Source organism: Scardinius erythrophthalmus, assembly GCF_964197995.2.
Source record: "Scardinius erythrophthalmus genome assembly, chromosome: 9".
Taxonomy (NCBI): domain Eukaryota; kingdom Metazoa; phylum Chordata; class Actinopteri; order Cypriniformes; family Leuciscidae; genus Scardinius; species Scardinius erythrophthalmus.
This window is the reverse complement of record NC_138229.1, coordinates 27,330,034-27,343,219: the sequence shown is the minus strand read 5'-3', so window position 1 is coordinate 27,343,219 and position 13,186 is coordinate 27,330,034.

Sequence of the window (13,186 nt, the reverse complement as noted above, 5' to 3'; positions counted from 1 at the left end):
GTTGGGTAGGCCTAGTGAATAAACTTTTTTGGGTGAATGGTTAAAAAAAATAAAGTCACACCAGGAGCCTAAGGTAACATGCATAAATAGGCTCTTGAGATGAGGGAAACCAATTTTTCAGGAATCGAAATGATCCGACTTGGCCTCCCTCTTTCCACGGGCCCTCCTGACTGCAGGCATGGCATTGCCCTCTCACGCTGGGCCTCTAATTATTTCATCATGTAGCAGGATATCCTGCTAGGCCTACATAAACAGCTTGGGGAAGGTGTGTGAGGAGGGGGGGATCCTATTCGGAGCCCTGGTGACATCTGACTTGTGCATGCATCCCACCCCCTCCAAAGACCCAGATCCAGAACAACACTCCGCAGGTCCTGCCTGACCACCAATAAACCTGTGTTGCTCCTATACGGCAGTTGGTTTTTAAGGTGAAGTGGAGCTGCAGAGGTGGTTCTCGAGTGAAAGAAATACTCTTGGCCGGCGCTGAGCATAAATTACATGGTGTTTAAACTCTCGGCAGGAAGCTTTTTACACGCTCAGTGTTTTCCTAACAGAACGGCCACTTTTCAACGCTGACCTGGCCATGAGATTCACATCCAGAAGCGACTGCTGCTCTGATGGCTTGTTGCCTTTGAGAACGGTGGATGAGGACAGATCCAGGTAGTTTAGTCTTGAAGGCATGCTGGGTTGTCATGTTTTTTACTGTGGTTAGGCTAGTCATTTTTTGGAGTTGACGACTGTATTTTACAACAGGCGTGTCACTCGAACTGTCCCGACTGAGCAGTTTACGTAATATTCAAGCTGCTACTGTATGAACAAAAATGTAATGGCTGTGTCCCAAATCGCCCTATATCTTTATATAGTGCAGGGGGACAACCATTAACCATAGAGGACATTATCGAGTGCACTTATTCTATACCACAATGCACCACAATAGCAATACAAACAATGTACACTCAACAGATAGCCACTAGAATACCCACGAATCCTGTGTCTCTCCAGAACATGGCTTCCACAGGACTTCCAGAACACTCAGGCTACAGCCAAAATCGCACATGTCTGAATTCAGAGTTCATAAAACAGTAGGCGAAAAGAACCGCAATGGCCTAACACTGCCGAACCCATCTGATGGACACTTTACTATCCCATGTGGCCAAAGGAGAGGATTTGTGAACGGCAGTGAAGCTACACAAGAAACGCTGTAAGTCCTGATTACATTCATACTACACACATTATTTCTATGTAGAACATACTATTTTAACGTTTGAAAAAAGTAATTAGCGCTCTTTGAGACTAAGTGTATCCTGTTATGGTCACCGTGATTTTGCCAAGTAAGACATGTTCCTGGATCAACATATTTTGTTGATCCTGGAATAACATTCCTGCCCCAAAATTTAGTCCTAACCCTATCCCTACCCCTAAACCTAACCCTACCCAAACTTTTCCCTAAAATCAGAAGGAAATGATAGGTGAATAACACTGATATTGAAGCACCTCACCCTGGTTTTAAGCCTAAACTTGACATAAACTGTAAACTTGTCCCTAAATTCTGATTGGTTGATTGGAAAGTTGTTCCAGGATCAACAAAGATGTTGATCCAGGAACAGGTGGTACTTGGTGAAATCACGTTCACCATCCTGTTATTCATCACGTTCAGGAATTCAGAAAACTTTAAGTTAAATTAATTAGATGTTACATATAATTTTTCTTATAAAACAAAGTGTTGCTCATTTTATTGGTGCACAGACTGCAGTGATTATAAGTATTTTGTAAAACGTTCGAAAATGAAGCACCACAATCACGCAGTGATTAAGTGTGTCCCATTGAGTAAACAAAAATCTTACAACACTTGTGGTCATCACACTCACTTGAGCATTCTTGCCAAACTCCAGAAATACGCCATGTAAGTAGACAAGTGGTCATGTGCGAACAGCGCAAGTGAGGGTATTTGAACCATAGATATCATATAAAGGCTAGATGTCTCGTCCGCGCTGCTGGCCAATGGAGGTCGACGTCCGCACACGGCGGCCATCTTACGACAGGGTGCTCGCTCACTCGTAACATGGTGCATGTACTTGCTCAATTTTCTACCGATTTTCAAACGGTTTGGTTTGTTATAAACGCCAGAGATGTAGCTATGAAACTACATACATATGAATAATTAAACAAATGGACTTCCATATGAAAGAATTATAGCCACGGTAATGACGTTTGTAAGAAACCAAACCGTTTGTAAATCCGTTAAGATTTCACCGAGATAAGAGGATTTGTGTGCGTGCTGCTCACTCACCTTAATTCACAGAGCCCTGTCGTAAGATGGCCGCCGGTGATGCCGGAAGTGACTCCACCTTGAGACATCTAGCCTTTATATGATATCTATGATTTGAACGGCCCGAAGTCATTTTTTTTCTGTTCTTCTGTTCTTCAATTGAATATGTGCATCTCTGCCACCTACTGGACTGGAGTGTGGAGCACGAAGTATGGTCGGATGAGAATAATAGTAATAATAAATTACCATTTTATATGATATAGGCTATTCTTGATTGCTTTGGGCCAACGCCGGACCCAGTATAGAAAACAGCGATGCGCGTAACATCTTGACAGTGGCTTTAAAGTGAGTTTGTAGTTGACCATTTGGACCGCAAAACTGACGAGAGCAGCTGAAGTGGAAGACTATCTAAAACCTTCTGATGACAGACAGTTTTCTCTGAGTTACCGAAACCACACATGAGCCACAAAACCAAGAGATGTGTGTGTGTTGCGCAGAATGACTTTCGCACTGTCTAAACATGTCAGGTAGTTGTCCAGTGAGTATTTTTGCCAAAAAAATACAGTTGTGAGTCCTACTGTACTGTGTGAGCTTGGTTATTTACACACAGCGTGTGAACGTAACCTTATTAAGCACTGAAATACAGGACTGAAAACCGCATTCTGTTGCTGTGTGAACGTGGCCAATGTTTATAAGTGGAGGCAGAGCAAGAAAGATACATTTCTATCAAAAAACGGTTGGGAATGGTGGTCAGGCTTTTTACTAGCTGGTGCATGACCTACACACAGAGACATGAAGTGGCCACACATGTAGTTTCAACAACAATGTGCACAGCAGCAAATAGCCTGACTTAACCTAGTTCCCATGAATGAATGCACAGGGGATATTTATGCCAAAACTGTCTAAAGGCTGTAAGAAATACTCAGCTTGCAACCAAAAAAAGAGACTCGTTTATCATGAACCACCATCTGTCAAAATAGTTTTTGGAGCCCATGGCATGCCTCAGCCTGAATGTGGCAGCAGCTCCTAAAATTGAGTGTTTGCGTGTCGGAAAGTAATCGTTTCTCTCCAGGGTTTTGTCACCTTCAAACTTAGGCAAACCCCCAAAATGGATCCATTTCATTGCAAACATCAGCAAAAAAAAAAAAACTTTGGACGTGACTTAAATGTGAGTGTCGATTTCAACTGAGAATATGAGATTAGTTTTAACTGTTTCCGACAGGTCGAGTTTTGTGATTTGTGTATCATGAATAGCATCAGCTGTCAGAAACGGTTTCTTAGACTTGTATGTGTTCACAACAGTTATATTCAAAAAAATGACATAAATCAAACTAAAGCTCAGTCTAGAGGTTGAACTTCCCCGCTTCAATGCAGCCACAACAATGCAGGCATATTTTATATTACGGGCAGATTTCAGATTACGCAGACACACACACACACACACACACACACACAGACATAGACACAGCCCTTATTTTCCGAACAGGAACAGAATGGCCCGCTGACTCAGGGGATGTCTTGTGTGTGCCTGTATGAAACAGCATCTGTAGCGAGTGCTGACAGATAGGCAGACAGATTTGAGCAGATAACGGCAGATTTCTCCAGCTAGTAACCATTTCTTTTAGACAACGAATCACTGAGGGAGATTACATGGCATTACAAAGGGAATAATGTTATGCTCCATTGGGTTACACAAGGTGAAGCCTGAGGGCTCCTGTCAATAAACACTGCTGCTAATCGTTATTGGAGCTAATTATATGAGCTAATACTGTGACTGTAAATGCATGACAATAAGTGAACCCTCAATGTAAAGGTATAGACCCTGTATTTATTGGTTGAGGATTTAGCAGTGATATTGTTGGAAAGATCTTAAATGAAATGTCACCTTTTATTTAATGATAAACCTATCATAGACAAACCTCTATCAAAAAATTCTGTATGCTGAACATTCTTTTCGCTGCTTTTTTGTATATGTAAATACAATGTAATGTAATGTACAATTACAAAAAATGTCTAGGAGAAACAAATAGAGATCAATTTTAAGACTTGACTTTTCTATGCTGTCAGATTCATAAGCAAATCTGCCCTTGTTTGGCTAAAAAATACATGTAAGATTTAAAATGCAATATCAAAGCATATTTTGGTGATCTGTTTTTGCTGGGCTGTTTTTTTTTTCTTCTTTGCAAAATCCTCCCAAAATTCCCTAAATCACTGCCGTGCAACCTTTAAACTCATAATGTAGTGTGCTGTCACATTTCTCACTTTTGGTGTCAAGGGTAAATAAAGACATGCTGAGGAGGCCTGTCAGAGCAAATGTATTTGTGTGTATTAGTGTACATACATGCTGAAGTTCTTACAGAGGAAATCAAGTGTGCCAGAGAAGACACACTGAAACAAGACAAACACGCAGGTAGACCTTCTCCCCACAGGCACCTACACACTTGTCATTATACTGAACACAGCATAGATCAGCTACACATCCATCACACTCCATCAGTGTTTTCACAGTGACAGTTCAAACTCTATGACACGACTGGGCAGTTTGTTTTGTCTATCTACTGTCTGTCTGTCTGTCTATCTTTGTGTGTCTGTCTGTCTATCTATCTTTGTCTGTCTGTCTGTCTGTCTGTCTGTCTGTCTGTCTGTCTGTCTGTCTGTCTATCTATCTATCTATCTATCTTTGTCTGTCTATCTATCTATCTATCTATCTATCTATCTATCTATCTATCTATCTATCTATCTATCTCTCTATCTTTGCCTGTCTATCTATCTATCTATCTATCTATCTATCTATCTATCTATCTATCTATCTATCTGTCTGTCTGTCTGTCTGTCTGTCTGTCTGTCTGTCTGTCTGTCTGTCTATCTATCTATCTATCTATCTATCTTTGTCTGTCTATCTTTGTCTGTCTGTCTGTCTGTCTGTCTGTCTGTCTGTCTGTCTATCTATCTATCTATCTATCTCTGTCTGTCTGTCTGTCTATCTCTGTCGGTCTGTCTGTCTGTCTGTCTGTCTGTCTGTCTGTCTGTCTGTCTGTCTGTCTGTCTGTCTGTCTATCTTTGTGTGTCTGTCTGTCTATCTATCTTTGTCTGTCTGTCTGTCTGTCTGTCTGTCTGTCTATCTATCTATCTATCTATCTTTGTCTGTCTATCTATCTATCTATCTATCTATCTATCTATCTATCTTTGCCTGTCTATCTATCTATCTATCTATCTATCTATCTATCTATCTATCTATCTATCTATCTATCTATCTATCTATCTGTCTGTCTGTCTGTCTGTCTGTCTGTCTGTCTGTCTATCTATCTATCTATCTATCTATCTATCTTTGTCTGTCTATCTTTGTCTGTCTGTCTGTCTGTCTGTCTGTCTGTCTGTCTGTCTATCTATCTATCTATCTCTGTCTGTCTGTCTATCTCTGTCGGTCTGTCTGTCTGTCTGTCTGTCTGTCTGTCTGTCTATCTTTGTGTGTCTGTCTGTCTATCTATCTTTGTCTGTCTGTCTGTCTGTCTGTCTGTCTGTCTATCTATCTATCTATCTATCTTTGTCTGTCTATCTATCTATCTATCTATCTATCTATCTATCTATCTATCTATCTATCTATCTATCTATCTATCTATCTATCTATCTATCTATCTATCTTTGTCGTCTATCTATCTATCTATCTATCTATCTATCTGTCTGTCTGTCTGTCTGTCTGTCTGTCTGTCTGTCTGTCTGTCTGTCTGTCTGTCTGTCTGTCTATCTATCTATCTATCTATCTTTGTCTGTCTGTCTTTGTCTGTCTGTCTGTCTGTCTGTCTGTCTGTCTGTCTGTCTGTCTGTCTGTCTGTCTGTCTGTCTGTCTATCTATCTATCTATCTATCTCTGTCTGTCTGTCTATCTCTGTCGGTCTGTCTGTCTGTCTGTCTGTCTGTCTGTCTGTCTATCTATCTATCTATCTATCTATCTTTGTCTGTCTGTCTGTCTGTCTGTCTGTCTGTCTGTCTATCTATCTATCTCTGTCTGTCTGTCTATCTCTGTCGGTCTGTCTATCCATCTATGTATCTATCTATCTGTCTGTATTTCTATGTCTATCTGTCTGTCTGTCTGTCTGTCTGTCTATCTATCTATCTATCTATCTATCTATCTATCTCTGTCTGTCTGTCTATCCATCTATGTATCTATCTATCTCTGTCTGTCTGTCTGTCTGTCTGTCTATCTATCTATCTTTGTCTGTCTGTCTGTCTGTCTGTCTGTCTGTCTGTCTGTCTGTCTATCCATCTATGTATCTATCTATATGTCTGTATGTCTGTATGTCTGTCTGTCTGTCTTTGATTCAAGATTCAAGATTCAAGATTCAAATAGCTTTATTGGCATGGTGAAAGAAATCTTTACATTGCCAAAGCATTCATAACACTATACAATAAAAATAAATAAATAATAATAAAAAGAAGATAAAAATTACATGAAATTAAACATAGCAGTAAAAATGTCTAATCTTCTAATAATTATACAGTTGTTAGCTCTGTCCTGCTGGAGGCTCTTTGGTCGTGACAGGACCTCACGTACCGGGCAGCCAGGGCTGAGCTCGCTGGGCTTTCTCCAAGCAGGAGTGGGAGTTTGTCCATATTTGATTTCTGATGGAAGTCTTTCTGGTGGGTTGTGAAAAGGGGATAGAAAGTGTCCCTAATGTTTGTATAATTGGGGCAGGAAGTCAAAAAGTGTAGCTCTGTTTCCACTTGATTCTCTGAGCAGTGAGGGCACAGTCGCTCTTCCCTCGGCAGCCAGCTCCGTCTGTGTCTGCCCGTCTCTATGCTCAGACTGTGGTCACTGAGTCTGTACATGCTCAGGACTTTCCTCAGTTTAGGGTCGCTCACTTTACTCAGGTATCCTGCCAATTCATATCTTCTGTTTAGGGCCAAATAGCATTCCAGTTTACTCTGTTTGTCTGTTGCGTCTGTCCAATGTTTGAGGTATTTTTCTTTTTGTGTTTTAATTATTTGGTTTGGTCTGGCTATGTTTTTATTGTCAGTTTGTGACGTCAGCTCTAAGACCAATCGGCCGAGGGCGTTCCTCTCTGGCTTCAGCTCTTGGTGGGTCAGGGCTTTGTGATGGAGGGTCTGTTCATCGCTATTTTTTAAGTGGGCATGGAATTGAATGGCTCTTTTTTGAATGGTTATCACAAGGGGGTATAATCCTAATTCTGCTCTACAAGCATTATTTGGGGTTTTGCGCTGAACTCGTAGAAAGATTTTGCACAGCTCGGTCTGCAGAGTCTCTATTGGGTGTTTGTCCGTGAACTCTTGGTCTGTGAGTGGACCCCAGACTTCACACCCGTACAGCACGATGGGCTCGATTACTGTTTTGATTATTTTTAGCCAGATTCTGATTGGGATGTCAATGTGGATATTTCTCTTAATAGCGTAAAAAGCTCTCCGTGCCTTGTCTCTCAAGTCCTTAACAGCTTTTTTAAAATTTCCTGTGTTGCTAATATTTATGCCAAGGTACTGTAAGTGTAGTCCTGCGTGTGTTCGAGGAGTATGTTGTCCAATGTAAAACTATGATGTTGGTCTTGGCGGCTGGCTCTTTTTCGGAAAATCATTATTTTTGTCTTTTTGGGGTTAACTGCCAGGGCCCATGACTGACAGAAGCTGTGCAGGATCTCTAGATGCTGCTGTAGACCCTCTCTAGTGGGAGACAGCAGCACCAGATCATCAGCAAACAGAAGGCACTTGACCTCAGTGTCCAGTAGAGTAAGGCCAGGTGCCGCAGACTGACCCAGAGCTCTCGCTAGCTCGTTTATGTAGATATTGAACAGCGTGGGACTTAAGCTGCAGCCCTGTCTCACTCCACGGCTCTGAGGGAGGAATTCTGTGTGTTTGTTACCAATTTTAACTGCAAATTTATTGTTTGTGTACATTGATTTGATGATGTTATATGTTTTTCCTCCGATGCCGCACTGGATTAATTGAAGGAAAAGACCTTCATGCCAAATGGAGTCAAAAGCTTTTTTGAAGTCAACAAAGCATGAGAAAATTTTACTTTTGTTTTTCTTTGTCTGTCTATCTATCTATATGTCTGTCTGTCTATCTATATGTCTGTCTGTCTGTCTGTCTGTCTATCTATCTTTGTCTGTCTGTCTATATATATATATATATATATATATATATATATATATATATATATATATATATATATATATATATATATCTTTGTCTGTCTGTCTGTCTGTCTGTCTGTCTGTCTGTCTTTCCACCTATTTTAATTCAGTCTCAGTCCAGTGTTCCCTCTGAATCACTGTAATGGTTTCTTAAACTCCATGAAACTGCTCAGTGTCTCGCGCCACATGTTGTCTGTTCCTGCGAGGTGCTCCAATCAGAGTGATGCTCCACTCCTCCTGTGGTGTTGGTGCGCGTCAACACCAGCTCAGCCCTGATTGTCCAGGAGCCAAGCATCATATCAGGGGGCCTCATCAAACAAATAATAGCCTTAAATTGACAATCAGAACAAGTGGGGCCTTCCTCCGGTGAGCCTGTGAGCTCTTCCCAGTGATTAGGGAGGAAAAAAGGTCCATAATGCAGCCATTTCCATATTGATCCTTTAATAATCTCTAATTCTCCTCATGCTCTTCTCCAGCTGCAGTCCCATCATGCCACAGGATGAATTTAACTGATAGGATGCAGGATGATACTTTACTATCTTTGTTTATTTTATTTTTTTACTTTGGTGGTAATTGTAGTAAGGCACCTTTTTGAATTCATTTACTGGAGGAAAGCAGAGAACTTTGTAATGATAAATGTTGACCTGTGGTGTCTCACATGAACTGACACATTTTAGTGATACGTAATTATTCTGTTTTCATTGAGATGAAAAAATTATTTCAACCCCATTTACTGTCTTCAAAGATAAATGATGTCAGAGATGTAATCAGTTTCACTGTTGTTGAACTGACTTGAATCATTATTATTCAGATAAGTTAGTCATTGTACGGCTCCGAAAACACAAAAAAACACAAAGACTTCCGAATGGCGTCTCTGTCTCCTTCCCTGCTAACTGACCCTTTTGTTTCTGCATCCATACCTCAGGAGCGATACTTGTGACTAACCCGGACGTTAACCCTATTATTTTGGTTTGTTTAGACCATTTACTGGCCAGAAATAGCTCATCACTTACCACCTGTTATTTACCAATTTCCGCCAATTGCGTGCCTGAAAGCGTGACTGGAGAGCTGCTACGACCAGCCAATGTGAAACAGGATAAAAAATACAAAACATTATTCTGAAGTCGTCCGTCTCAAAAATAACTGGACGTCAAACGATACGTCAAAGGTTAGACCGACATAAACGGGGAGAGAGGGTGCATTGTGCCAAATTATGCCCACATCAAAGGCTTTAAACAGTCCTACTTGATACTGACAGGAAAACAGTTACAGATATGGAACTGCATGATAAACAAATAAGCCTTTCATAAAGGAGATTGCTGAAGATTAAAGTTTGCACAGTGACAAATGTGTTGAAGCACTTTCAGTGGTTTAATGCGTTTTCAGGGTTTTTTTTATTAATTTTCCTCTTAAAGGGGTTTTGTCAAGTGTCCTGAAATAACAAAACATGCTTTGAAATCCTGAACCCATCAACACTCTTCATTTGGAGTGCTTACAAGAATAGAAGCCTTTTTTGAAAGATTAGTGAAAGACTTACGTTAAGATGTTGCCGAGAGCGTTTGAAGGGAGTAAGTGTCTTGATGTGTCGGTTCATTTATAAACTAGAAAGAAACAGATGAGAAATTTCAGTTGTCATTTAAAATTACTTTTCATAAAAGTTCTGTATCCTATGTAAATATTTGGGATATGAATCACATATGCATATCTGATGAATTATTTTACGTAGTATCATTGAGATACTAGTGTTTTATTAATATTTAGGGCCCGAGCACCGATGGTGAGAGGACCCTATTGTTTTTGCTCCGTTTATTATTATTAGGGCCCGAGCACCGATGGTGAGAGGACCCTATTGTTTTTGCTCCGTTTATTAGGGCCCGAGCACCGATGGTGAGAGGACCCTATTGTTTTTGCTCCGTTTATTAGGGCCCGAGCACCGATGGTGAGAGGACCCTATTGTTTTTGCTCCGTTTATTAGGGCCCGAGCACCGATGGTGAGAGGACCCTATTGTTTTTGCTCCGTTTATTATTATTCTTCTTCTCCAAAGTGAATCGCTTTTTAGAGGGCCTAAACATGCTCGAAAACTCATGAAACTTTGCACACGCTTCAGAAGTGGTGAAAATTTACGTGTGATATGGTTTTCAGAATTGGGGGGGGCAAATTCGGTAAATTATTGCCCCCACATTTTGCCCCGGCTCCTGGTTTCACGTACAGGTATGAAATTTGGTACATACATGTAATGACCCAATACCTACAGAAAAGTCTCTTGGAGCATAGCCCTAAACACAACAGGAAGTGAGCTATTTTGAACTTCCTCCTGGATTTTGGGCATTTTTCGTAATTTCCTGATGTTGTACTTTAACGAACTCCTCCTACAGATTTGATCTGATACTCTTCAAATTTGGTGAGTGTAATCTTAAGGCCTTTGTGACGTTAAATTGCGAAGATCTAGAGTTTTCGTCGAAGGGTGTGCCCTCGGCGGCCTGACAAACATCTATCTATAAATTACAGGAACGTCTGTCTGTCTGTCTGTCTGTGTGTGTGTGTGTCTGTTCCTCGCATATCTCTCGAACCGTTAGTCCGATTGATTTCAAACTCGACAGGTGTCTCGCCACGGGCACGAGTAAGTGCAGTCCCAAGTTTGACATTGTTTGGATGAGAAATGCAAAAGATATCGTTAAATATATAATTTTTAGAAGGTTGTGGTTTAAAAATAAACATTCTGACATTAGAGAGTTGTATCGGTCAAAGAAGCCCCAAGAAGGCTGTGGTTTAAAAATAAACATTCTGACATAAACACTCAGTCAGCTACACTGTTTACTTCTGAATATTATAGTTTGGTTCCCGAACGTGATAAATCCATCTATCTATAAATTACAGAAACGTCCGTCTGTCTGTCTGTGTGTTATTCGCATATCTCTCGAATGTGAGATAACCACTAAATGTGTGAAAACCACTATTTTCTGTTTCAAACTTTCACATAGAATCTTTAGGTTATAACAACATTGAAAATCAAAATCTGGATTTGAATTTTTTAAGATTTATTATAAAAACGGATTATTTTTTCCCAAAAATGCAATAAATTCATGACTTTTTTTTTTTTTTTCAAAATGCTATTAATCCATTGAATCAATATAAAGTTATTTTTGATCATATTGCCATCGCAAGAAATATCTCCTGAACTTTTTTGACGGCGATCAGCTCACAAAAACTGATTTTGCACGGGCACTTTGCACTGCTCCCTGAATCGAGGTGCTTATTCATTTGTGGATGTAAACTGAATCTGTATGTCAGCTATGCTGTTAGTGTTTACTTCTGAATATTATATTTCATTCTGGTGCGCTTAACGTTGTCGCTACTGTGTAATAATAGCCTATGCTATTCACCAACTAAACATATCCTATTCAATGCGTTCACAGTCTCTTTCACGGGCATCATTTGTAGTTGCCTATTCACAAACTGTTTGCTCAAGCATAGCGTTTTCTCGGAGTTCACTGTGTGCTTTTTACCATGCACAAATAAAAATGTCACTGAACTTTTGCTGTGTAATTGTAACAATGAGCACACACCAAACCAACAATTACTAAGAACACACACAAAAACTGATTTTGCACGGGCATTTTTTGCACTAGTTCACCCAATTTCGGCCTTTTGGTGATATATGCATGATCAGATAAGTTCAATATTAATGTTGCTTGCAGTTCTGATGTTGCTAGGCAACCACAGACAGCCTGCAGTAACTCAGGCATACAATTTTCAATCTGCCCCAAACTTCACATGTTTGATAAGACTCCTGTCCTGAACACATGCCAATGCTCATTATGATTATAGCAATAGCACCACCTGCTGGTAGCAGGAAGTGTGGCAAATACAAAACGTGCTCGAAAAATCATGAAACTTTGCACACGCTTCAGAAGTGGTGACAATTTACGTGTGATGTGGTTTTAAAAATTGGGTGGGGCAAAATGGCTTACTTATTGCCCCTACATTTTGCCCCGGCTCGACGTTTCACGTACAGGTATGAAATTTGGTACACACATGTAAAGACCCAATACCTACAAAAAAGTCTCTTGGAGCATAGCCCTAAACACAACAGGAAGTCAGTTATTTTGAACTTCCTGTCAGATTTTGGGCAGTTTTTGCCATTTCCTGATGTTGTACTTTAACAAACTCCTCCTACAGTTTTGATCTGATCCTCTTCAAATTTGGTGAGTGTAATCTTAAGGCCTTTCCTAAAGGTGCCGGGTGGCGGTGGCAGGGGTGCGAGGGCCCTTTTCATCGCTGCTTGCAGCTTTAATTATTATTCTTCTTCTTCTCCAAAGTGAATCGCTTTTTAGAGGGCCTAAACACGCTCGAAAACTCATGAAACTTTGCACACGCTTCAGAAGTGGTGAAAATTTACGTGTGATATGGTTTTCAGAATTGGGGGGGGCAAATTCGGTAAATTATTGCCCCCACATTTTGCCCCGGCTCCTGGTTTCACGTACAGGTATGAAATTTGGTACATACATGTAATGACCCAATACCTACAGAAAAGTCTCTTGGAGCATAGCCCTAAACACAACAGGAAGGGAGCTATTTTGAACTTCCTCCTGGATTTTGGGCATTTTTCGTAATTTCCTGATGTTATACTTTAACGAACTCCTCCTACAGATTTGATCTGATCCTCTTCAAATTTGGTGAGTGTAATCTTAAGGCCTTTGTGACGTTAAATTGCGAAGATCTAGAGTTTTCGTCGAAGGGTGTGCCCTCGGCGGCCTGACAAACATCTATCTATAAA